The sequence below is a fragment of the Podarcis liolepis genome, assembly GCF_965112155.1.
Source record: "Podarcis liolepis genome assembly, chromosome: 11".
In the NCBI taxonomy this organism is placed as follows: Eukaryota; Metazoa; Chordata; class Lepidosauria; order Squamata; family Lacertidae; genus Podarcis; species Podarcis liolepis.
Window position 1 is genome coordinate 17803407 of NC_139565.1, and position 25583 is coordinate 17828989.

The 25583-nt window shown below is 43.9% G+C and overlaps 1 long non-coding RNA gene across 1 annotated transcript in view; it reads left to right on the forward strand.

Annotated features, from left to right (window-relative positions):
• Positions 1-19759: 19759 nt before the first annotated feature.
• The window catches only part of LOC310688371, a 44802-nt gene continuing 38978 nt past the window's right edge, over positions 19760-25583 (forward strand). Inside the window, exon 1 of the long non-coding RNA XR_014516903.1 lies at positions 19760-19872. This is a non-coding gene — a long non-coding RNA (uncharacterized lncRNA). The remainder of the gene's footprint in view (positions 19873-25583) is intronic.

Below are 25583 nucleotides of genomic sequence, written 5' to 3' on the forward strand. Positions count from 1 at the left end.
CTAGAGATGTCAATTCCAGAAAGAGAAATTACATGTCCAATTTTAGGAGCTCAGGATAGCTATGGGGCAGAAGGATCGCAAGGCCCCACTTTCATGGTCTGGCAAATAGAAGGGGAAGAAATGGAGGCAGTGAGAGATTTTACTTTCTTGGGCTCCATGATCACTGCAGATGGTGACAGCAGCCACGAAAGTAAAAGACGCCTGCTTCTTGGGAGAAAAGCAATGACAAACCTAGACAACATCTTAAAAAGCAGAGACATCACCTTGCCAACAAAGGTCCGTATAGTAAAAGCTATGGTTTTCCCAGAAGTGAGGTATGGAAGTGAGAGCTGGACCATAAAGAAGGCTGATCCCCGAAGAATTGATGCTTTTGAATTATGGTGCTGGAGGAGACTCTTGAGAGTCCCATGGCCTGCAAGAAGATCAAACCTATCCATTCTGAAGGAAATCAGCCCTGAGTGCTCACCGGAAGGACAGATCCTGAAGCTGAGACTCCAGTACTTTGGCCACCTCATGAGAAGAGAAGACTCCCTGGAAAAGACCCTGATGTTGGGAAAGATGGAGGGCACAAGGAGAAGGGGACGACAGAGGACGAGATGGTTGGACAGTGTTCTCGAAGCTACCAGCATGAGTTTGACCAAACTGCGGGAGGCAGTGGAAGACAGGAGTGCCTGGCGTGCTCTGGTCCATGGGGTCACGAAGAGTCGGACACGACTAAACGACTAAACAACAACAACATTCATACTGAAAATCAAGATCAAGTGAGTTTTGGCTCCACAGGAGGTTTCTGTCCTCCCTAAGCTCATCTTAGGATACCTGGGTTACAGTTCAACAGGTGCACTGCCCCAGGCACAACCCACTCTGGGGCAGTCAAACTCCACACCTGACGCTATCCCCAGAGTGGGTTGTGCCTGGTATGTGCTTGGAGCCAGAAGTGAGAGCCCCTCAGGGCTGGGCCCCCCACAAGCAGAAGAGCAATATTGTACTCATAGGCAGCTAGTTGGCCACTGTGAAGAAACAATGCTGGACGTAGTAGTAGTAGTAGTAGTAGTAGTAGTAGTAGTAATAATAATAATAATAATAATAATAATAATAATAATAATTTTATTATTTGTACCCCGCCCATCTGGCTGGGTTTCCCCAGCCACTTTGGGCGGCTTCCAACAAAGATTAAAAATACATTAAAATGTCACAGATTAAAAACTTCCCTAAACAGGACTGCCTTCAGATGTCTTCTACATGTTAGGTAGTTGTTTATCTCTTTGACATCTGATGGGAGGACGTTCCACCACTACCGAGAAGGCCCTCTGCCTGGTTCCCTGTAGCTTTGCTTCTCGCAATGAGGGAACTGCCAGAAGGCCTTCAGCGCTGGACCTCAGCGTCTGGGCAGAACGATGGGGGTGGAGACGCTCCTTCAGGTATACTGGGCCGAGGCCGTTTAGGGCTTTAAAGGTCAGCACCAACACTTTGAACTGTGCTTGGAAACGTACTGGGAGCCAATGTAGGCCTTTCAAAGCTGGTGTTATGTAGACCCTCTTATGTCCTTATGGTCCAGTTTTAACGTGCAGCTGCTGGAGGGAATAGCCAGCAGGTACATCATTACTGGAGGGTATGACTAGAAAGTTTGATCATGTTCCCTCTTCACACCACTGAACATGTGGACAGGGGTATGGGGTTATGGAGAGGGTTTTGTGTCCTGCTCTGTGATGAGGTGTGGCCTAGACCCACCCACTCTCCCCAAGCAACATCCTTCGCCAGCTTTTCCTCAAACCTGGTTTTGGCCTGGCTGGAATGTGTCCTTGAACTCTCATAATGACTCTTATTGGTCTGGATGGAGGATGTGTGAATGTATAGAAACCTGCCTACTGTACAAAGGTAACATTTATATTATTTGCCCTGCCAACTTTTGCCCTTGGCTCTACCTAGCACTGGCATGTGAGCACCAGGAGGTTGCCCAGAAGAAAAGCAATTATTGGGCTGAATCAACTTAGATGTTGATTATGGAGTATAGAAAGATGAGATTAAATATTTGAGCATGCCAAGTTCTGCCCAGGTGTTTTCCCTATCATGGTTGGTTCACATCTTCATGATATCAAGGAAGGAGACTTTCCATGGCTTTGACCAGGCATAGGCAAACTCGGCCCTCCAGCTGTTTTGGGACTACAACTCCCATCATCCCTAGCTAACAGGACCAGTGGTCAGGGATGATGGGAGTTGTAGTCCCAAAACATCTGGAGGACCGAGTTTGCCTATGCCTGGCTTTGACACTAATAGTGATAAACCTTCCCTCCCCAGCTCTATTTTTCTTTTTCATCAAACCTAAGCTGTGGCAGCTGTGATTTAGGATTAATATACTGGTAATAAGCAGGGCTTTTTTCCACCGGAACTCAGTTCTCGCACCTCTCAGGTGGGTGCCATTGCCATTATAAGAGAACAAGGGAGGTGTTTGTGGTGAGTTCTGGCACCTCTTTTTCTAGATACATAGCACTGGTAAGAAAGGTGGTGGTGGCTGGTGACTCCTGGACTGCTTAGAAGACAAGACTGCCTGTGCATGGTTATGCTTGTTCCAGTGACAGTGGAGGTCAGAAATCACAACCTGTATCTAGTTCACCAACTGTGCCCTGACCTGGAGCAGAATGGTCTCTTGAGCATTTTGTAACTGTTGGGGCCACACTAAAGCCCAGGCTAGATGTACTGAGGGAGCAGTACATCAATAAGAATTTGGTGGTGTGTCTACGCCATTCATCTGAGGTGTGTGTTGGTGTGTTTCCTGTGGAGCAGATGGGAGGAACCTGGGCAAGATACCTTTCATATCCTAGGAACGTAGAAAGCTTCCTTATACTGCATCAGACCTTTGGTCTAGCTCAATATTGTCTGCTATAACGATCTTTGGCAGGCAAGCAGCCTGATAAGTAGTAACGACTCTCCGTCAGTTTTATGCAAGTTTATTTACAAGAAAAAACACATCCAGAGCACGCACTTCCTGCATGCTCTCATTAACAGTAGTTGCTCAGTCTGACTCATCATCCCTCCCCCAACAGGAAGAATGCCAAAATCTTGCCTTTCTTCTCCAGTCTCCTAGTATGGGAACTGAACGGCTGACCTGTCTCCTCACTCCCAGAAGACACAGCCTCAGGCTCTGGCTTATCTGCTGGTTGCCTAGCAGTGCTCTGACTTCCAACTCTTCCTCTCCTTGGGAGCTAATAGCGTCTTCCCTGGAAATGAGGGGGGTTGGGTTGTCCTCTATAAACTCTGACATGCAGCTCTCCTCTGTAGAGTCGGCCCCTTTCTCGCTCAGCTCTATTTCTGAGGCTGACTCTTCCACTGCGCTCTGGGGGGGGGGCACATTCCTGACTGGTAGCAGTTCTACACATCTACACTGACTGGTAGCAGTTCTCCAGAGTTTCAGACATGGGACATGTCCTGGAGATGCCAGGAACTGATACCAGGAGCTTCTGGATGCAAAATAGATGATACAGGCCTACCCCACTATCAGACGACTTGAAACCTGCACCATTTCTGCAAGTGAGAGCACAATCACTTCAGCATTCCTTAATTCACCTTTCCTGTTCATTTCTCTCAAGAGCAGCTTAGGGAATGGGAGTATTTTTATTATTATTATTATTATTATTATTATTGCAAGAGCATGATTTGGCATGATAATAATAATAATAATAATAATAATAATAATAATAATAATAATAATAAATAATTTTATTTATATCCTGCCCTCCCCAGCCGAAGCCAGGCTCAGAGCGGCTAACAACAGTAAAATGATAAAACATTCTAAAATCATTTCATTATAAAAATGAATATAGGCTCTATATTGACTCCAAGCAGCTGCCCAACGTTGCTAGATGCTGGTGCTAGCCATATCATGCAGAATTTAGAGTTTGTGGATGTTGGGTTGTGTGTGTGGTTGTGTGGTTTTTCTCCCCCCCCTTTTTTTAAAGCATTCAGCTCTACACAGCAATCACAGAAACTAGGAATATGTCTGAGGACGGCATTCTTTTGCTAAGTACTATTTTGGTCTGGTAGTTTTAGTACCAGCCAATGTGTAATTTTAATGAAATTGCAAGCATACTTTTGATATGATTTCATCCAACACCAGCATCTGTGTTGGTTTGACTTAAATCACATTCATATTTCTAGGGCCAAGCCTCAAGAGGACCAGAGTCAGTTTATGAAAGCCTGTATAGTCCTTTTTAAAGTTCCTAGGCAACTTTCAGAACACAAATTGAAAACAAGCTGGATTTTAGACTGTGGTTGGCACTAAGGAAAACAGCTGTGTGTGTGTGTGTGTGTGTGTGTGTGTGTGTCCTGCAGAAAAATGTGAATCTATAAATGAGTCTAAAGCTATAGAAGACTTGCCCAGTGTCTATTGAGTGCTGAGCTTCACAGGCTGCCAATGCAGGCAAAATAAACCATATGTTAGGGCTTCAGATGACAAATTAACCTTTTTACTAAATTTCAAGTATTACATAACTTGTTAAAAAAATAAATAAGCTTATTGCAAGATACATATATTAGCTGGATTGAAAGCTTTTAGCTGCATCTACGTAGAAGCATATATGCAAATATAAAACATTATTATTTCTGTTTTCATTGTCTGTTGGAATAATGCACATCTTTTCTGTCAGTGCCATGGGGCCTCTCAAACTTGACACAGGTTAGCGCCCCTGCAGGCTGCACTCCTATGCTTGAGGGGCAAGACTCATTAAATGGGATCTTCCGAGTAAACATGTTTAGGTTTTTACAGCGTATTTATCCTATCTTTCCCCCCTAAAGCTCTTTGCCACAGTAGGTCGAACATTTCTAGGAAGGAATGGGATTGTTTCCTTTGTTTCTGACCTTCACACATTCAGAGGAAGGTCTGGGCAGGTAAGATCCGTTATCTGCAGCTGGGAGCAGTCCAATGGTAGGATCTGATCACAGACTCTCTACTTATTGTGTGCAAACTGGGAAAGAAGCAGCAGCACAAACATGGTTCACAAACATGAACGGCCACAACGTTCTCCATCTCCAACGTTCTGCAGGCCATTTCTGCTGCTCTGATCATCTAAGCACCTGAACTATCAGAATCAGTAATGTGGAGTCATCTCGGATGTAACTGAGAATAGAAGCCAACTATGCTGATTTTTAGGAACATCGATTGAAAAAGTAATCTTCACTGTGATATTCTATACAGTGGTACCTTGGGTTAAGAACTTAATTCGTTCCGGAGGTCCGTTCTTAGCCTGAAGCTGTTCTTAATCTGAGGTACCACTTTAGCTAATGGGGCCTCCCGCTGCCGCCAAGCGATTTCTGTTCTCATCCTGAAGCAAAGGTACTATTTCTGGGTTAACGGAGTCTGTAACCTGAAGCATCTGTAACCTGAGGCAGTGGCGTGGCGTGGGTTGTCAGCACCCGGGGCAAGGCAAGTAATTTGCGCCCCCTAACCCGTGAGCCAGGTAGGGGCAGAGAGCGCCCCCCCAGATGTTGCGCCCGGTGTGGCCGGCCCCCCCTGCACCCCCCACGCTACGCCACTGACCTGAGGTACCACTGTAGTTGCCTCCATTGGAATGAATTCTTCTGGTCCTGCGTTGCTCCCACTTATTTCAGTTGAGTTTTACAGAGGGAATTCCCAGTGGGCTTCTGCCCATTATGTCTTTATCTCGCCACAGGACGTGAATTTATAAAATTGCTGGCGGGGGGTGGAATCCTACACACTGCTTTGCATGTAAACAATGGGACAAAAACACAAAGCAATGAGTAATATATACGCTCAGCCACTTTGGCTATCTATTATTCATTCTATTGTATTCTGCATGATACACATTTTCTTGTGTGCCAAAGAACCGGCAGGTGCCTTGTGTACACGCATCAGGCTACTCGTAAATTGCACAGAGAGCAATCAGATAATGTTGTTAATATGACGTACATCAGTGCAATTTCTTTGCTCCTCCCTGTATGATTAATTACAACTAAATTCAGGTTGCCAGCGATGATTAATTTACAAGTTCAGATGCAGAGTAAATGAGCTAAGCAAAACTGAATTGGCATTGTCAGGGTTTTAAAAGGCTGCAACAAAAGATTCCTCTCCACAGCACAACTGACTTCTAGCTTTGCTTAACCGATAATTAAAGCAAAGCATTTCGAACAAATATCTTATTTGTAATTTGTGGTGCTGCTCCTGGACGACATGGTTCCATTAAAAACAGTGGAATTACGCCAAGGGTTTATCTTGTCCTTTTCGATCAAGCTGTCCACTTGAATAAAGAGCCATTCAATGTACACGCTTTTGGGAGTACATATACTGTGTCAGCATTTGATCAGAGAGGGCAGCTGCGACATTGATCAGACAAGTGAAGGTTCTGTCCTACAGCCCAATCCTGTGCAGTTAAGCACACCTGAATTTGTTGAAATCAATGGGCTTAAAGATGTTATGTTTTTATGACACACATAAAAACATAATGTAGCATCAAACATTAAAAAGGGCTGCCTTCAGATGTCTTCTGAAAGTTGTGTAGTTCTTCATCTCCTTGACATCTGATGGGACAGCATTCCAGAGGGAGGGCACTGCTGCTCAGAAGGCCCTCTACCTGGTTTTAGAAGGTTTCATGAGTTTTAATTTGTTTTAGTCTATTCTAGGTAAAGGTAAAGGGACCCCTGACCATTAGGTCCAGTTGTGGCTGACTCTGGGGTTGCGGCGCTCATCTCGCTTTATTGGCCAAGGGAGCTGGCGTACAGCTTCTGGGTCATGTGGCCAGCATGACTAAGCCGCTTCTGGTGAACCAGAGCAGTGCACAGAAACGCCGTTTACCTTCCCGCCAGAGCGGTACCTATTTATCAACTTGCACTTTGACGTGCTTTCGAACTGCTAGGTCGGCAGGAGCAGGGACCAAGCAACGGGAACTCACCCTGTCATGGGGATTCGAACTGCCGACCTTCTGATCGGCAAGTCCTAGGCTCTGTGGCTTAACCCACAGCGCCTGGGGTTTTAACTTTCAGTAAGTTTTAAACTGAGGTTGCAATTTTTTAAGTGATAATTTTATTGTTTTATCTTTCTTGCAAACTGCTTGAGGTTTTTCCTACCATCGAGTGGCGTATAAATTTTATGAAATAAATAAAACAAATAAACAAGGATGACTTTTGCCTATGCAGCCCCATTTGCCTGGAATTGGGTCTTGTTTTGAAGAAAAGAGCACAAAGACTAAAACCAATGGATAGCATCCAGCTGCTCATGAAGACATGCTGGCTATTTTTGGCAGAGTGCAGACATGTGCACATATTATTTTTTTCTGCGCTAGCAAAATGTTCTTACAGCGTACTTGGCACGCACCCATGATGGGCAGACATAATGTAATACCGGCAAACACCCATCCATCAAGCCGTCATCCTAAATCTGCTACTGAATCCCATGCAGGAGCAGCAATCTTTGCAAGCAAGCTCTTAACACCTACTAAGAAAAAGCAGACAAAATATGAGAAAGGCCAAAATGGGTGGACTTTAATTGCAATTCTAGAGGAACGACCAAGCAAAAGTCGGAGGACACGGAGAAACAGGGCAGCCATATGCACAATACACTGTACAGTCATTGTTACGGCTCAAGCTGATTAAAACACCACTTGTCGTATTATATACATCATTGTACTGTAGCCGCAGCCAATGTTCCTTGTAATGCATTTTCAAGTACAGAAATTGCTTCGGGAAAAAGAAGGGGGGAGCATTTAGGAAAGTAATTCTGTTGAAACCAATGAAGTGGCTCACATACACATTGTCTGATGCGAATTTGTTTAAGGAAGCTTATTTTAAGCTGTTAAAGTGTGGGCCTTAAGGCCAGGGGAGGGGGGAGAGAAGAAAATCAGCGACTGCTTGGTATAGTGACTTAGAGAACATTGCAGCAGTATGTTCAGCAAGAAACCCTTCATTAATCCTTTCCTGAAATTCTACCCTATTCACCTTCTCCCTTGCCTGACTCAATAGAATGTAAAACCTGCTGTCAGCACAGTAACGAACCCAGAACCCATTCATTACTCAGTCAAGGCATTTGTAACGTTTGCTGATTTATCCGTGAATAGAAGCACAGTGCCAAGCAAGGCGGAGGAGAGTACGTCCCCCCCGCTCTGTTCCCCCACCAGTATAACTGCTGTTTGTGTGATGTGCCAGAGTCGTGTTAGGAATCATCAGAAGCTTTGATGGATTCAGCATTTTGAAGAGCTTTTGGCATTTCGCTCTGTATAACCTCAGAGAAAGATGTGAGGGAGAGAGGGGGAATGTTTGCAGCTGGAAGAGAGAAAAAATATTATGCATCGCTTATTAAGAAGCTACTTATTCTTTGCAAAGTAGGCCACCAACACTCACGTTCAGCTCTCAGAGCCTGGGACTTCTGTTCACTTTAAAGAGCAAAGGCAGCCGTATCTTGGGAATCCCAGGCGGTAGAATGGGACATGTTTAATGGTGAACCTGGGATAATTAGGGCTTTGATTGACTTGCTTGCTGCTAGAAAGATGCAAGGAGACGATTCTACAGGACTTGTGCTGATCAAGTGAAAAAGTAAACAAGGGCAACTCACACAAAAGCTTTCAAAAGAATAATGAAACAGTCTAGCTTGTGTCATGGTAACCATCCCAAAAACAAGGCACTGAATTTCCACTTAACTCTGCACTAAAATAGCATCTCCATTGAGGACAGTGAGGTTTACACAATGATGCTAATGGCAGGATTCTATGATGTGTTTTTCCAAGAGTTTGATTGCATTTTTTTTAAAGTCCTTGAAGCGAAACTGAAGCAATTTGGATATTTGGCTGTAACCATTGCTATTTTTCTGTTTTAAAATAAGAGGTGCTGGAACTCACCACAAATGCCTCCCTTGTTCTCTTATAATGGTAATGGCACCCACTTGAAATGTGCCAGAACTGAGTTCTGGCTGCGGGGGGGGGGGGGGAGCCCTGGCTGTAACTGTAGGTCGAAGGGTATCATCTTGCAGCGTTGATTTACTCCAATCATCAGTGAATGGGATAGAACAATTGCTTATGTCTAGCAAGCATATAGGAAGAATGCTACCACCCCAATTTATTAAGGGTCATCTACACATGAAAAGGGTTGCGGGTGGCGCTGTGGTCTAAACCACAGAGCCTAGAGTTTGCCGATCAGAAGGTCGGCGGTTTGAATCCCCACAACGGGGTGAGCTCCCGTTGCTCAGTCCCAGCTCCTGCCCACCTAGCAGTTTGAAAGCACATCAAAGTTCAAGTAGATAAATAGGTACCGCTCCAGCGGGAAGGTAAACAGCGTTTCTGTGCACTGCTCTGGTTCGCCAGAAGCGGCTTAGTCATGCTGGCCACGACTGGACTTAACGGTCAGGGGTCCCTTTACCTTTACACATGGAAAACAGTGCAACAGTCTCTCATCTTCCAGAGGTATTCAGTTTGAGGCTAGGCAGGATCTACAGGTGAGAAGACCCACTGAAATTCATAGGCATGACTAACTCATTTAAATAGGGCTACTCTGACTATATCTTGGTTGCATACAACCCAGAGTGCCTCTGCACCCCACAATCCCAAAAACAAAAAATGTACTCATCAAGTTGCCTGCATGGAACAAAGGAAGGAAACCTGTGGACACACTTGAGTACAATATGACTAACTGTACCTGCAGTTCCAGTTTATATCCAGTTTACCGATAAACTTGCTTGCAAGGGACGGGGGAGGTTGTGGTGGCCATTGACAGTGGAGGAAGCAAAGTCCATTAGCCAGAGAGGACACATGTATCTAGATTGAAATGACTTAACAGCTGTGCATACTGTCTGCATGGTGTTTAGGTATGGACCCCTGCAAAGCAATATACTTTACATGCAGTTTGGACCCCCAAACTGCAGTGCTTCAAAGACGAAAGTTCATACACAGCCTAAGTGACAATAAGATGACATGCGCAGTGAAATAAAAATTCACCTTGCCAGCGAGTGTGCGCATACGTCATTGCGATAGCGCATGCATGTGCACCGGCAGCAAAATAGATCAGATAGATATTTTTCTGGCTTTGGGGCCACTGATTCTATCAGCGAAACCAGTGGGTAGAATTTTGGCTGGGAATGTAACATGATCGCCACTTGGCCGTCCTGTAATTTTAGAGGGAAGGGCCAAACCACTAACCTCAGAGAGTCAAGACCCCCTCTGTGCGGATGCCTTCCCCAAACCTTGAGGAATCTTGAGCCTCTGCCTGCAAACTGCATCCTCCCAACTGAATTCTGATGAGTCCACCAGTTTAAGGGCTGATCTGTTGTTGTTTCTACCTGCAGCAGAAAAGAAAAGAAACACTGCTTCACCTAATTAGTTTGGTCAAGCCTCTTTCTTAGGGCTGTTGCACTGCAGTTTAGGATCTCACGCTGATCCAGTTGACATAGCGTGAATCACTTTGACCTACTACTGCAGTTGTAGCCCTTTGATCTGGGCCTGTTTGTAATTTGACCCGTTCAGATGACTTTCCTAGAATACCCTAGGAAGACAAAAAACCAAATCAGCTCCATTTATCTTAATGGGCTTGTCTCCCCCTCCCCCGCTCCACCCCCACATCCCAGATATTAAGCCTTGCCAATCTTTTGTAGAGAAGAAAAGGGGATCTGTGTATCTGATGGGCTTTGAACTACCATCTGGTGGTGCTTAATGTTTTTGTGCTCTGTTCTCCTAGTGGTGCGCTGAATCATAACTTAGAAGTTCAATAGCCATTCAGTCACACAGCCCCAATTCAATATGACTGTGTCATTATCAAAGGCTTGTTTACAAAATGCTGCCTTGCAAACAAAGCAGATTTTAGAGACAGTTTTCCCTCCGGCGGACTCAGCTGACTGAGAGGCATTCTTCCAGTGTGAAGTCTGTTTGTCTTACATCTCTCGACTGCCTCTCGGGCACACAGCAGTGCTGTTTAACGCTGAAATTACAGCCCGAGATGAGTAATTGTAGGTGTTAAAGCCAATGTAAAGGGTTTTTAACTAGGGACAGATGATACACATGGAATTCTGTGGTCCTGGGAAGCTCGCCATTGGGAGGAAGCGAGCAAAACCATTGATCTGTAAACTGTTTACCACCTCTTGTGCTTCAAAATTCGCCCAAATGTATCAGGAAGCCTGATCCTATCCATGTGTGTTGAAAAGTAAATCCTTTTACTTAGTCTTGAGATGAGTAGTTTTCTTTCTTGCTGCATACAATAAACCTATTGGAAATATTTTCCCTTCTATAAGCTATTTCATTTAGTAAAACAAAACCCGTTCAAATCTACTATCTATTTCTTCTTTTTTTATAGCACCTTGCCCTGTAGCTTCTAATATTAAGAAGCCAGGACCTGAATCCCACATCCTGATGTCAACATAATAAGGCCATAATTCTAAAGAACTATTACAACAGTGAAGAATATATGTATACTTGAATATTCACTGTGTCAGAGACTTAGTATATTACATAGTATGAGCTCCAACAATGGGGTTTAGAAGTCCTTTCCATTAGCCCACGAAAATAGAAACTGCCTTGAGCTCCTTGGAGGAAGCATGACATACATTTTGGACAAATTCATTTTGCAACTCATAAAATGAAGCTTTGCAGTTTTACCTGCTCCAGGGAAAGGAGCACCAGGAATCCAAATGTGCATGCGTAAGTGGGCGTTTCTGAACCACAGTGGAGTCCCAATGACTTCCTTGTTGCTTATTTTTTAATTATTTATCTAACCAAATTGACATGTCGCTTAATTGCAAATAAAACCTGTAAGCAGTTTACAAAGATTTATAGTATATCTATAACTTTATTTATTTATTTATTTATTTATTTATTTATTTATTTATTTATACATACCCTGCCCATCTGGCTGGGTTTCCCCAGCCACTCTGGGAGGCTCCCAACAGAATATTAAAAACACAATAAAACATCAAACATTAAAGCAGGGCTGTCTTCTGATGTCTTCTAAAAGTCAGGTAGTTGTTGATTTCCTTGACATCTGATGGGAGGACGTTCCACAGGGCGGGCGCCACTACCGAGAAGGCCTTCTACCTGGTTCCCTGCAACCTCACTTCTCACAGGGAAGGAACCGCCAGAAGGCCCTTGGAGCTGGACCTTTATCCCTCCCCTCATCACGAAGCATCTCAGGGCTGGTCACAATACAGAATAAAAAGAAAATACACTATACCTACTGTCAGGGAACTGCCATCAGAGCCAGAGGGAGAGGGAGGGCTCCAGAGGGGTTCCAGAGAACGTCCCGGGAGGGAGAGAAGCAGCACATCTTATGGGGAAGGAAATCAGCGTAACACCAGTGGAGAAGGGGGGCAGATGGGGGAATCGGCGAGGTGGCTCCAAGACTCTTCGCCGGGAACCAGTGGGGAGAGCTCGGGTCCTCCGATGCCCACACCCTCCCTGCGCAGAAGGCTTCCGAGCAGGGAGGCTAAGCGGAGACTAAGCGTCAAAGAGCTTCTTTGCTGGAAGAAGTTCAAAAAACGCCCACTAACGGATTCTGCCAGCAATTGAGACAGTCACGGGTGCGTGGCTGTCCAGACAGAAAGGGTTCACTCAGGCAACCAGCCAAGGGTGGCGTTGATTTACACACAAGCAACCCCTAGAACCATTACACCTACCTTCAATGGCTTTAATTGGTCTTGTGTGTATGCAAGTGAATTTATATTGTTTCTCTCTCTCTGTGTGTCTCGCCCTCTTGTCATACATTTATTCGGGTATAAACAGACTGCATATATTTTGGGTTTGGATTTCGCATTCTGTTCAGCCTGCTGTGTGCCCCCAAATCTACCAGAGGGTTGGGAGATGCTGTAGAGCAGATTTTGGGTGATGCGGGTGGGAAAGAGAGTGAGGCGAAATCCTGTTGCGTGAATGGAAATCCATTCACAAGACATTGGATTTCGCCCTTTACTATCATATGTGCCAAACTAATATTGGATTAGCTACTTTGCATGGTCAACTTAAAATGCTTCACATGGTTTCTAATGCCGAAGCTTGGCTGTCTGGGACGCTGCATGCACCCCTGGGTTCTCTTTGGGTATTCAGAGATTTTAAAATCTATCCCTCTATGTGTTCATCCCTCTATGGGGCAACCCAGCCAGATGGGTGGGGTATAAATAATAAAACTGTTGTTGTTGTTGTGCAAAAATCAGGAATGAATTGCATCTTCTGTTTCCTTACAATGTACAGGTTGAGAAGAACTGACCAGCAAGGGGCAGATGGGCAAAGTTCAGCTGCAAATGTCTTAAAAGCAAAGTGTCCTCCATTGTTTTCTCCCCAAGCCTGTCTCCCTGCACAACAGTCAGTCCCAGTCTATGGACATAATCCAGCCAAAGTTAAATGAGTTTAAGCCCACCAGGTTCAGCACCTGCCCCTTGGCTAGATTGTGTCGCTTGTCTCCAAAACAAGCCCACAAGTGGAATTTGTCTACTCTAGCCTTCGGAGGACCCTGAACACATTTTGAGGCTCAGCCAGAAAAACAACATTTGAGAACTTCTTGCTTCAGGAAGATGTCCCTACATAAATTAGCATGGTCCACCTTGGATAGTTTAGAGATCTAAAGCAAAGTTAATGGTCCCCTGTTGGCATTGGCCTGACTGTAGCAATATTCATGAAACAGCAATTTCTTCCCAAATGCATTTTTTGGCCTTTATGGTTTTTATACCTCAGTGAGCAAGACTATTTGAGTAAACAATCCATCCTTGACTCATTTTGTGTACAGAGGGAAGATCCGCTTTTGATTGTAGTTGTGTGGTTTTTTTGAAATAAACTGGAAGGCAGCCAGCTTTCTCTGGGAAGGGAAACAGCGAATTAATGATAGTGCTGTGAATATAGCTCTTGTTTGGTCTTTCTTCGACTAAATTTAACCTTCACGTGTCCTCCTCCAGCTCCTAATAAAAGGTATCTTTGCTGGTGTTTTCTTAAGCTTCCTAGAAAGAGATACTGATGTGCAAACAGAATGCAGCCTTTTAAAAGTTCTTCCTAGAGCGTTACATGCCAGAGTGTTTTGACAGATGAGTTTATCTATTTAAAAAAAAATAGTTTCGGTTTACATTATCTCTCAAAATGCTTCCATCAACCTGCTGGCCCCAGGATTTATGGTGAAGGAAAACTCGCCATCTTGATCAAATCCTATCAGCTGTGCGCATTCATGCAAACAAAACCAAGGTGTATGTTACTATCTGTATTTTTATTTTATTTTTAAGATTTAACAACATACAGACTGCTAACACAGAACATCCATAAAAGTCGGGGATGAGATCTGCTCCTTCACTCTACTGGATTAGTGAATACCAATCTTACAGCTTTAGCCTGACCCTTAAAGGAAAAGACGCCAATAACTTGATGGGGCTGAGGTTTTCTTCTCCCAGCATTCTGCAGAACTTGTCCTTAAGATATTTTATAAGAGTCAGATGGGTTTTTACACTGACAACTTATAATTGCTGAGCTTTGTTAGAGGAACCCATGTGTGCTTTGCAAAAAAAAGCCCATTTTCTTCCATCTGGCAAGCTGGAAATTCTGTATGTAAAATTCAGAACAGGAAAGGACCATATGGTCTTGTCAGTTCCAACCCCCCCACCCCACCCCTTTGAATCTTATCCTGCCACTCGTCTCTCCCCTTCTCAGTCTCTCCCCTCCCCTCCCCTTCCATTGATTTTGATAAAGAAATATAGACACTGAACGCACATCTTGGGCACAGAATCCTTTCCCCAGTTTTGTGCCATGTTAGGAAGACACCAGACTGCAGAATGTGCCAATTTTGGAAGCCTGAAAACAAAGATGAACATTGGCAACCCAAAATTATTATCAAATCTGAGGTGGAAATGCACATAAGTGTTCCCTGTTTTCCATGGTGAAGAGGCAAAGGGGGATGTCCTTCTTAAAAAAAAATAGAAAGAAAGAAAGAACAACATCAACCTTCATCACAATAGCCATATTTCAAATTCTCTCAAAAAGACCCCAAGTTAGTAACCAAAAATACATCACATATCCCCTCTTTCTCTTTTTTTATATAATTGTGTTTTGTAAAGATCATGAGTATTCTATTTTATATTTTATTTCTCTTTCTTCTTCTTTGATATATTGCTTTTCATTATCTTTTTATAAATGTGTTTGGATTTTAGTGCTCAATATGTTTAAAACCTTCAATAAAATTGTTTTTTTGTTTTGTTGTTTTAAAAAATACTCTCTCCCACACCTGGGTTAAAAGTCCCAAGACAATTTCAAGTTTCTTTTCCATTAATGCCTCCTCTGCCATTATTCCTCATATATTTCCTTAATGCTTTATTGGTTTTAAAAACAAAACAAACACAAAACAAAACAATACGCACCGATCAACAAAAGGCAATCCAAGATCAACACTCATTACAAAAGTAAAGAAAAGATTGAATTCACATGTCACAAATTCCAACATGACTTCCATGGTGGAAGTCTCTTGAGAAAAATATTGACAACTGACAACTCTTCATAGAGAAAATAAAGGGTTTGGGAAGTCCTTCAGAGCCCCACTCAAGACGGCCAACTCTAAACAAAATCTCTTTTTCTACCTCTGTGTTCTGACCATCTTAAAATTCAGTGTCTCAGCAGAGCACTTAGTCGACATGTGATGCCATGTTCCTCAGTTCCCGCAAATGATTTACTCCCTGTGCTTTTTTTCTAAAAAAATGTTTAGGGGTACTCTAATTTTCCTACTCATATTGAAATACTGCCTCTCAATGAGGCCAAACTTAGATTCACAAAAAGTTTAGGGGTATGTGTACCCCTGCAAAAAAAAAAAAAGCACCGTTTACTCCTCTCTCTTTAAAAAAGCAACAAAAAACTAGAAGACACGTCAGTACATTGGAATAAGTTGGATGGATTATTCCTAGGAGTGCACTGGAGGTGGCAAAGCGACAATGTACGAGGGAGAAAAATGATGCTTTGTGTGAAGGAATTGGTATCGATTTTATTTGACAGATACTCGGGTCTTTTGTAAAAAGACTATCATGCTATAAACTATAGTTCAACAGTGAGATCAATACCATATCAGTAGTGAAAGTAGCCTTGATGTCGTTTTCTATGTTATGAAACATACGATTCAACCTTGAAAACGTCACACATTAATGACACCTTGCTGATGGGTAGAGAAGGAAAGGGTAGATGGAATGAAGCAACGTTGGTGTACATGAAACCGCCCTGAGAACTTGGGATGAAGGGCGGAATAAATATTTAATAGATAAAATAAAAATAAAATGCAGCTGGGGGAAATCCAAATGAAAGAAAAGGAAAAAAATTGGCAGAATATCTATTCAGGTACACACACAAAATGCTAATTGGCATCAGGTGGTGGTTCATATGCAAGATAATCACAAATTAGCAGGTGGGGAACCCAGCTGTGTGCAATGCTCTCCCCAAAATGGTTCACCTGTAACCTTCTCTGAAATGACTGGGAGTGGCCGCTGGGACCACATAACACTGGTCCTGAGAGATCTGCATGGGGACGCAGGTGGCGCTGTGGTCTAAACTACTGAGCCTCTTGGGCTTGCCGATCAGAAGGTCGGCAGTTTGAATCCCTGTGGCGGGGTGAGCTCCCGTTGCTTGGTCCGAGCTCCTGCCAACCTAGCAATTTGAAAGCACACCCCCCAAAAAAAAGCGCAAGTAGATAAACATGTGCCACTCCGGCGGGAAGGTAAACGGCGTTTCCATGTGCTGCTCTGTTGTGTTCTGTTGTGCCAGAAGCGGCTTAGTCATGCTGGCTACATGACCTGGAAAAACAGTCTGCGGACAAACGCCGGCTCCCTCGGCCTGTAAAGCGAGATGAGCGCCGCAACCCCAGAGTCATCTGTGACTAGACTTAACTTTCAGGGGTCCTTTACCTTTTAAAATAGATAATTGTCTGTACTGTTATTCTCTGCAAATCATATATTCCGTGATCTAGGAAATTGCTAATATTCAGACAGCTTGTCCTAAAGGCCATTCCAATTGGGTTGATAGATCCCACAAAGAATGAACATTTTTTGCTCAGTTGTTGTTGGAGTGAATCCAGGCATCTCCCCCCACCCCAGGTCATCTGACACACTAAGAGAAATCATAAATCTACCACCCACCAATCAGTGTTTCTTCTGTTATACCTATTACTGCCCTGGTGGGGAAAATGGGACATTCCATTTTCTCCTGAAAAAGCATGGCAGCCATTTTGGGTGGCTTGCTCTTGCACGATGTTGCACCAAGATCTCCCCCAAGTGCTTTTTCTGAGTCTGCGATCTCACACAGGTCACATGACTTGTGCAGGAGTGCAGAACTGGAAAATGGCGTCCTGGATTTGGGCCATGTCAGTTTTGGAGGCTATATTGACACGTGATGTCAATATAGTCCACAATTCCCACCTTCCTGCTATTTTGAGATGCTGGGACTGCTGTAATAAGGAGATGGCGCATCCAAGGCTTTCTTCTCACCGATGGAACACCTCTGCGTCCAGCTCTTCCACTGGGTACCATTAAAAAAACTACCAATCCTGGTCAGAACTGAATATTGTGTCTATGGCTCTCTCAAAATTATTGGTCTTTGCAGAACATGCATGCAGCCTGGAAAAATAATACTGCGTCTTTTAATGATACGGTTTATTTATTTTTATGAAAGTCATCTTGAGATTGCTTGGTGACAAAAAGAAGTACATAAATACTGTAAATGGAATCCCAGCAGTCAGTTAGTTGGCAGGAAAAGAAAAACAGAACAGCTTGGATCCAGTCCCTCATAAGAGTAGAATCCCAGTTTCTCTTACTAGAAAGCTTTGGAAACAGGTTAAGAAATCACACATATTCCCCATCCAGTTAGCGTTATTCAGCTTGAAGCCACTTCTGCAGGCATATAGCCTCTACCTCGCAATTGTACCCAGCCAGAGGGTGTTTTCAGTCTATTGAAGAGTCCAGTAAGAAGAGCACATTTTAATCTTTTTAAGCTCTTTATCCTGTCCTTGAGCAAGTAAATACCAGAGACAAAAACAAAAAGACTTGAGTCACAAAGAGGTTCGATGGTCAACCAGCAAATCCCCTGTATCCTAATAACAAGTCCCCCAACTTGCATCACGGGCTGATTGTGAAATCCTGGCTGTGCCTGACATATAACAAAAGTTAATGGGGATAATTAAATCTAACTGGTCTTGGATACTGCCTCAAATAGCACAATAAAATAAGGTGAAATAATATCTGTAGACATAGTTGTCCTCCAAAGTGGGGAACATAAAAATGTAGAGATGAATTACTATGCTGTGACAGCAATATTTTTATCCAAGTAGATTTATGGGCTGTTGTTTTTAGGTTCTCTCCCATGCCCTGCTGATAGAAGTTCCATTCCATCCCTGCATTCCTCCAACTCCACTTTCCTTACTCGGTCATTATCAAATACCTCCATCTTGTTTAAATAACATAGTACTTAACCTCTGTTTGAAGTCGAGAATGTAGGGCTGCTGAAATTACAACCAAGAGGATATGAGTGTGTGCATGTGTATGAATAAGGAGAACGTTAACTTTCCTCAAAAAATAAAATAAAAAATGCTCAGCTCATTTATTTGCAGCTGCACCACGGTGGCTTCTTTTTTCTTCCTGTCTGCTTTCTTGATATTTACAATGAAATTAGCGCCCTGCTATTGTGAAATATGTGTGCAGGCCCTGGTCCAGAGATCCTTAAAGGCTAAGGAGATTAATTCACTGTGCTGCTTCTTGTACGGTTTGAAGAGGATCTCTCTTGCATGAGAAATCAGACTATCAAGGACAATGGCTCTTCACTAGGATTGCTAAGTGGAACTTCCAGGTACAGAACCTGTTCATTTCTGAATACCAGACCCTGGCTACTAAATACTATTTTGTCTAAGAAGCATTAAGGGTGACTCAGCCATTTCATAGAATAAGAACATAAAGTTTTAGGAAGCATACAGCCTCCTTGTTACCACAGCTCTACTGACGAATCGTCTGTTTCCAGATACAATTCAGAGTGCTTGTTATGACTTTTAGGTCCAAGCTATCTGAAAGACCGCATTCCCTCATACAAATCTACCTAGATTTTGAAGTCTTCGGAAGAGGCCTTTCTCTCAGTCCCACAACTAGGGCTTGGCTATATCAACTTTTCAACATGGCGGTGTATCGCCAGCCAAGCATCGCTGGTTGGCGATACACCGTGATGTTGAAAAAACAAGATGCATTGGCCTCTGACTGCGAGACACCGGGTGAAAGTGCCTCAGCTCTCACCTCGAGAACTGAGGCGGTTTCTCCCAGACTCGTGGGCTGGGACATTGCAGCTTGTTTGCGTTGCTCAGCTGGGAGGAGGGAACGTTCCCCCTCCCCGGCTGAGACACCCCTGGTGCTCTTGTGCGCGAGCAGCAAGAGCATTGGGGCTCCTTTAGCTGTCGCTGCGGTGAGTGGCAACCACACTCCCTTCAAGTGAGCAGTTTCCCAGAGCCTCCACCCTGCAGCCAACTTGTGGGAGCCAGCGCCGGACTGGGGGCTCCTTTAACTGCACACTCCTCAGTCACAGGGGCAGAGCAAGGTGGGGGCGGTCTGCCCCGGGTGTCATCTCAGAGAGGGGTGACATTCAGTGTGTTGCCTGCCTGTGATTCCAATATTAACCATATAATTGTAGCAATGAGCCTTCTGCCTCTGGGTGCTGTGGATGATGTTGTCCCGTTGCCAATGTTGAAATATGAGTCAACTGTCAGTCCTTGTCAGCTTCTGTATATTGAATGGGGTGGGTGGGTGCCATCTTGGCCTTTGCAACAGGCAGCAAAATATCTTGGGCTGACTCTGGCCGGCTGGCTGCCGTGGGAAACAGAATGCTAGACTAGATGGGAATCTTATATTTTCGTTTCCTGAGATTAGTCTAACAAACAGAGAGAGGAAGAGAAAGAAACAATTTCCATTGTAATGAAGAGGTTGGTGGCCAGTTTGTTTGTTTGTTTGCTTGCTTGTTTTAAAAAGGTTACTACTTACGGTTGTAATCTTATTTCTAACCAAGAAGTACGCATTCCTGCCTGTTAAGAAATATCTACTTTGGGCATAAAGAATGCTGCCGTGAAATAGAATAGTAAACTAGCTATTTAAAATAGCCCATCCTGCCTCTGATTCTCGGTCATCTTAAAGCAGCCATTCTCAACCTTGAGTTCCCAGATGTTGGACTACAACTCCCATCATCCATAGCTAGCAGGGACAGCAGTCAGGGGTGATAGGTGTGGTAGTCTAACAACACATAGGAACCAAAGAAAGGCTGTGTTAGAGGATGTGGGGGTAGCGGAATGGTAAACTGATGTGTGTTTCAACACACCCACACCTTCAAAAAGCAAGTAAACATGAAGATTGGTTTGGAGTATGTGTGTTATGGAGGGGTTAATTTGCCCCTGAATGTTTTCACCCCTTTCTGTGTACCCTGTTGCAAAGATTTCTAAACCAGAGTAAAACTCGGGGCAAGTTTCCACTGTTGCCCCTAAGCAATCTCTGCTCATTCCTCTATATCTGTGACTTATTCACAGCTGTTCAGCCAGCCATAAATAAAGGAAGGGTATAGTTTTATATTCATGGCAACTATGTCTAATCTTATTTAAGAGCTCTACAGCTACCGTAGCTAACTAATGCAATGGCACCTGGCCAGGAAAATGCTTCCTTGACTTTTTAAATATCCGGGACCAGCTTGTTTTCCTGCTGACCAGGGAAGCGGTTTTATAGAAACCTGGTTGGCGATGTGCGACTGAGCCAAGATCATGTCACTCTGGGAAACCTTTTTTAGCTTGAAGCATCCTGAAGTCCTAATGTCAGGTTTCGTATGTAAACTATTTTGAATAATTAATGGTTTGCCTTGAATAATGAATCCTGAGAAAGATGCTTCTCTCAAAACAGGGGCTGCCAGAGGAGTTTTCTTTTCCCTTGCGCTTGAGGACACACTGCAAGTTTCTTTGAACTTCTGGAGTAATTGGCTCTGGTTTCGTGTGTGTTAAAAAGCAAAGGAAGAATGTTATTCTTTTCTAAAATGAGGACTTGACGAAATGTTGTCTAGATAGTGTGGAGTTTTTCTGTTGTTTTGGTTTTGAGACTGAATATTTTGTGCATTTATTTCCAGACCATAAGCCAAGCATGGCTCGGGTGCCTATGAAGCCTCTGGGGCTCCCCACATTCCTCATGTACATACTACATTGGTGTGGCAAAAAGATAAAAGGTAAAGGACCCCTGGATGGTTACGTCCAGTCAAAGGTGACTGTGGGGTTGCAGTGCTCATCTCACTTTTCAGGCAGAGGGAGCCGGTGTTTGTCTACAGACAACTTTCTGGGTCATGTGGCCAGCAGGACTAAACCGCTTCTGGCACAATGGAACACCATGACAGAAACCAGAGCACACGGAAATGCCATTTACCTTCCTGCCACAACAGTACCTATTTATCTACTTGCACTGGCATGCTTTCGAACTGCTAGGTTGGCAGGAGTTGGAACAGAGCAACAGGAGCTCACCCCGTTGCAGGGATTCGAACCGCCGACCTTCCAATAGACAAGCCCTAGAGGCTCAATGGTTTGGACCACAGCGCCACCCGCATCCCTTGGTGTGCAGTGCCCCATTGGCCTAATAGACCAACTACCACTTCTGGTTCCAGCTACGGACTTCTGTATAAATGCATACTCTCCAAAATTTCTCCAATGAAAATTGGGATGTCCTATTCCATCATCATCATTATACCCCACCCATTTAACTGGGTTGCCCCAGCCACTCTGGGCGGCTTCCAACACATTAAAACATAATAAAACATTTAACATTTTGAAACTTCCGTATACAAGGCTGCCTTCAGGTGCCTTCTAAAGGTTGCATAGTTACCGGTACTTATCTCCTTAGCTCAGGGGTCACAAAACGTGAGTTTAAAATGAGAAAAGCACAATAAAAACATTGTGCGATCCACCAAAATAAAGTTGTGACATGGTATCTGATCAAACAGAACAGAATGGAGCCCACTTGAAAGGACAGATCCATTGGGTTTCTCATCTTAAGCCAATTGGGCTCCTAACTATTACAATGACCTCAATGTTTATTTGGAAGACTGTGAGACCTTGACCTTATCTGATACCCAGATAAGTTTGTTTCTGAACAGGATTTATTTATCTTCTAAACTGAAGGAACTCTAGAAGCTTGTGTTAACATGAGCATAAAACAAATTCAAACACTATATATTTAACATGCAGTTGACTCTTGCAATATTCTGCTAGTGACACTGAAAGTCTTTCTTCCTGTAAAGCAGCTTTGGCCAATTCCAGTTCACATAATCATCTTACATGAATGGGTTTGCTGGAATCATTTCTCCTAACAACAAATGCCAATTTTGCTATGCAAATACACATTTTATTAACTATCAACAGCTGTGATTCACTTTCATAAACAGGTCAGAAAACTTATTGCCACATGCTTCATGGAGTCTGACGAAACAAGTGGCTAGCTATCAAAGAGGTTGTGTGAATTGACCCTAAGAAGAATAAAAATGCTTACTGATTGTACCTGGGAAGCTAAGCAGGACCTGAAAATTAATCAAGAGGGCAACAAAACATAGCTTCAATAATAGTTGCACCCAACCAAGAAGAAACCTTCTGTCCCATCTCACTTATTGTAGCCAGCCTCCTAAAACATAGGCGGGAAACCTCTGGCTCTTCAGATGCTATTGCACTGCAACTTCCATTGGCCCTTTCCAATATGGCCAGCGGCAGCTCTTCAAAATATGGTGAGTAATGGATTCTGTCCTAACACCTGACCTCATTTAACTGTTTGGTTTTTGTAAAACCATTTAAAAAACAACAGCAATAAAACAATTACATTTTTTTTAAAGCAACAGGGATCACTTAACCCAGGGGTAGGCAACCTAACGCCCATGGACCACAAGCAGCCCATGGGGGTTGTTTAACCAGCCCCTGAGCCACCCCCGAACTGAGCCACCTGCTCGGTGAGTCCTGGTGTGCTGCGCTAAACCGGCGCAGGGACTCACTCTGTGGTGCTGGAAATCACGTCTGTGCAATCGCAGCCCCGCGCACAATCCGGCCCATGGAAGGATCTCCACTGGAGTTAACCAGCCCAGACGAGGTAAACCTTGCTGACCCCTGGCTTAATCCATGGGTAGGCAAACTAAGGCCCGGGAGTCAGAGCCAGCCCAATCACCTTCTAAATTCGGCCCATGGACGATTCTGGAATCAGCGTGTTTTTACATGAGTAGAATGTGTCATTTTATTTAAAATGCGTCTCTGTGTTATTTGTGGGGCATAGGAATTCATTCTCCCCCCCCCCCAAAAAATACAGTCATACCTCGGGTTGAATGTGCTTCAGGTTGAGCGCTTTCGGGTTGCGCTCTGCGGCAACCCAGAAGTAACGGAGCGCGTTACTTTCAGGTTTCGTCGCTCGCGCATGCGCAGATGCTTAAAATGATGTCGCGCGCATGCGCGGAAGTGGCAAAACGTGACCCACGCATGCGCAGACGCGCCGTTATATCTTACATTCTATTCAGGATGCGAACGGGGCTCCGGAACGGATCCTGTTCGCATACCGAGGTACCACTGTAGTCCGGCCCCCCACAAGATCTGAGGGACAGTGGACCGGCCCCCTGCTGAAAAAGTTTGCTGACCCCTGGCTTAATCTATCCCACACATATGCAGAATTGCACATGAGGGGACTCCCATACCAGTGGCCCCTCTCCCCCACTGTCCCCATGCAGTGCGAAGCTGTGTGCATGTGTGCAGAATCACATGTGTGCTGAGAAGGGACTGGATCTATGGCCCAAGTGTAAGAACATAAGAATAGTCTGCTATATCAGGCCAAAGAACCGTCTGATCCATTATCCTTTTCTCACAATGGCCAACCAAACGCGCCAGGGAGTCTGAGCATTCTCCTCTCCCAGCAACTGATATTAGGAAGCATTGCTATAGCATAGCCATCATGGCTAGCAGTCATTGAAAGCCTTCTCCTCCCTGAATTTGTATACTTGCAGTCTTGAATTTGCACATTGAAGTTGTCCAAAACAAATCTGCTTGAAAGTCAACAACTCGTCGAGGGTCAGCGGAGTATGCTGCCAAGTCTATGCATTTAAAGTATATGTGTTTAAAACAGGGGTGTCCTCTCCTCTCAATAAACAGAAGCTCAATGCCTTCTGAATTCCAGGCAACGAGAAGAAAAAGCCCTTCGCTAACACAACACGCTAATGAAAGGCAACTCCTGTGCCCTGTAATTTATGCATTTATGAAATGGTCTTTCAATACAAGGAGAGTGTTGGGGAATGAAAGGAATAGTAGGTTTTAAGGATTCTTTTGATGTTCAGGGTGGGTGGGGGCGAGGGACAGCCATGGATCATATAACAGGGGCTAACTTGTGCCCTTGGTGAAAACGTTCTTATGATGCAGGATACAATTTCTGCTGGAGCACAATGGATATACGATCCTCATTCGCCTGGAAGCAGCCTATAAACCCTCCCATTAAAACCAGATGGGATTTATTAGGAGAGCCATTTTGGAGAATTCCCCTCTGCTAAGGATGAGGGAGACTTGCTAAGATTGGCTAAAGGGGTGGTTGACTCTGCTAAGCAAGCCACACCGTCCCGTTTCCATTCCCCCCCCCCACGTTCCTCCCCAACCTCAGGTGCTTTGTAGGATATTCTCATGGAAACCTGACACAAAGCAGGGAGCTGTAAGGCTGTCTTACTCAGTGATGCTGGAAGCTTTTGAAACAGGAATTGAGGAAAGGACCTACAGTGGTGAGTGACACCAGAATACCCATAAGTCTGGGCTTTTCAAACGGCTGCCAATGTAACTTGGAACACGTCGAACATTTGTCGTTTGTGTGTGTGAGAGAGAAGTACGGAACATAAGTTCCAGTGACACAAAACAACAGAATGTTAGGTACGAAGGGGGAAGCAAAAATATACCTTCATGCTCATCTCCCCAGCGTGAAGAAAATAATCCTTTCACTCTGAAAAAGGCAGCTGCTGCAATATCTGCGACGGACAATTTTGGAGCATCAGAGTTCCTGGACCTTCATCAAGCAATGAATAAGTTTGTACAAATAAGGGCTATCTAATGTAGCTCTTTGTTGGAGATGTAATATGGGCAATGCTTCTTTGAAACTGTGTCCCACACTAAGTTTTGGGAGAAAATGCTGGTCTATATATAAACAAGACACTATGGGGAGGAGGGATAAGATTTTCAGAAGTGAATATCCTCTTGAACTATATACCGATCATGTGGAGATTGACAACAGGACAAGGAAAAGAGATTGATACTGCTGAATTGGAAGAACAGAGATACAATTCCCCTTAATCAATGGCTTGACATGACAACATTGGCAACATACGAATAGACATCTTATAGACGCAAACGTTCTTTGGATAGATGCAAGGATATTTGGAATGAGTTTATACCAAATATATTAGGTCACTGACAATTATATGTGTATTAGAATAATAAGAATATATACTCTTGTATATTAATGTACGGTAATGTAACAGGTTTTTTCACTCTCACTCTTTTTTACTCACTCTATCTTTTTATAAATGAAATTCTCTTAATAAAATATTATTTTTTTAAAAAGCAATGGATAAGTCTTACGAGATTTAAAAACGAGACCCCACCCATTTACCTTG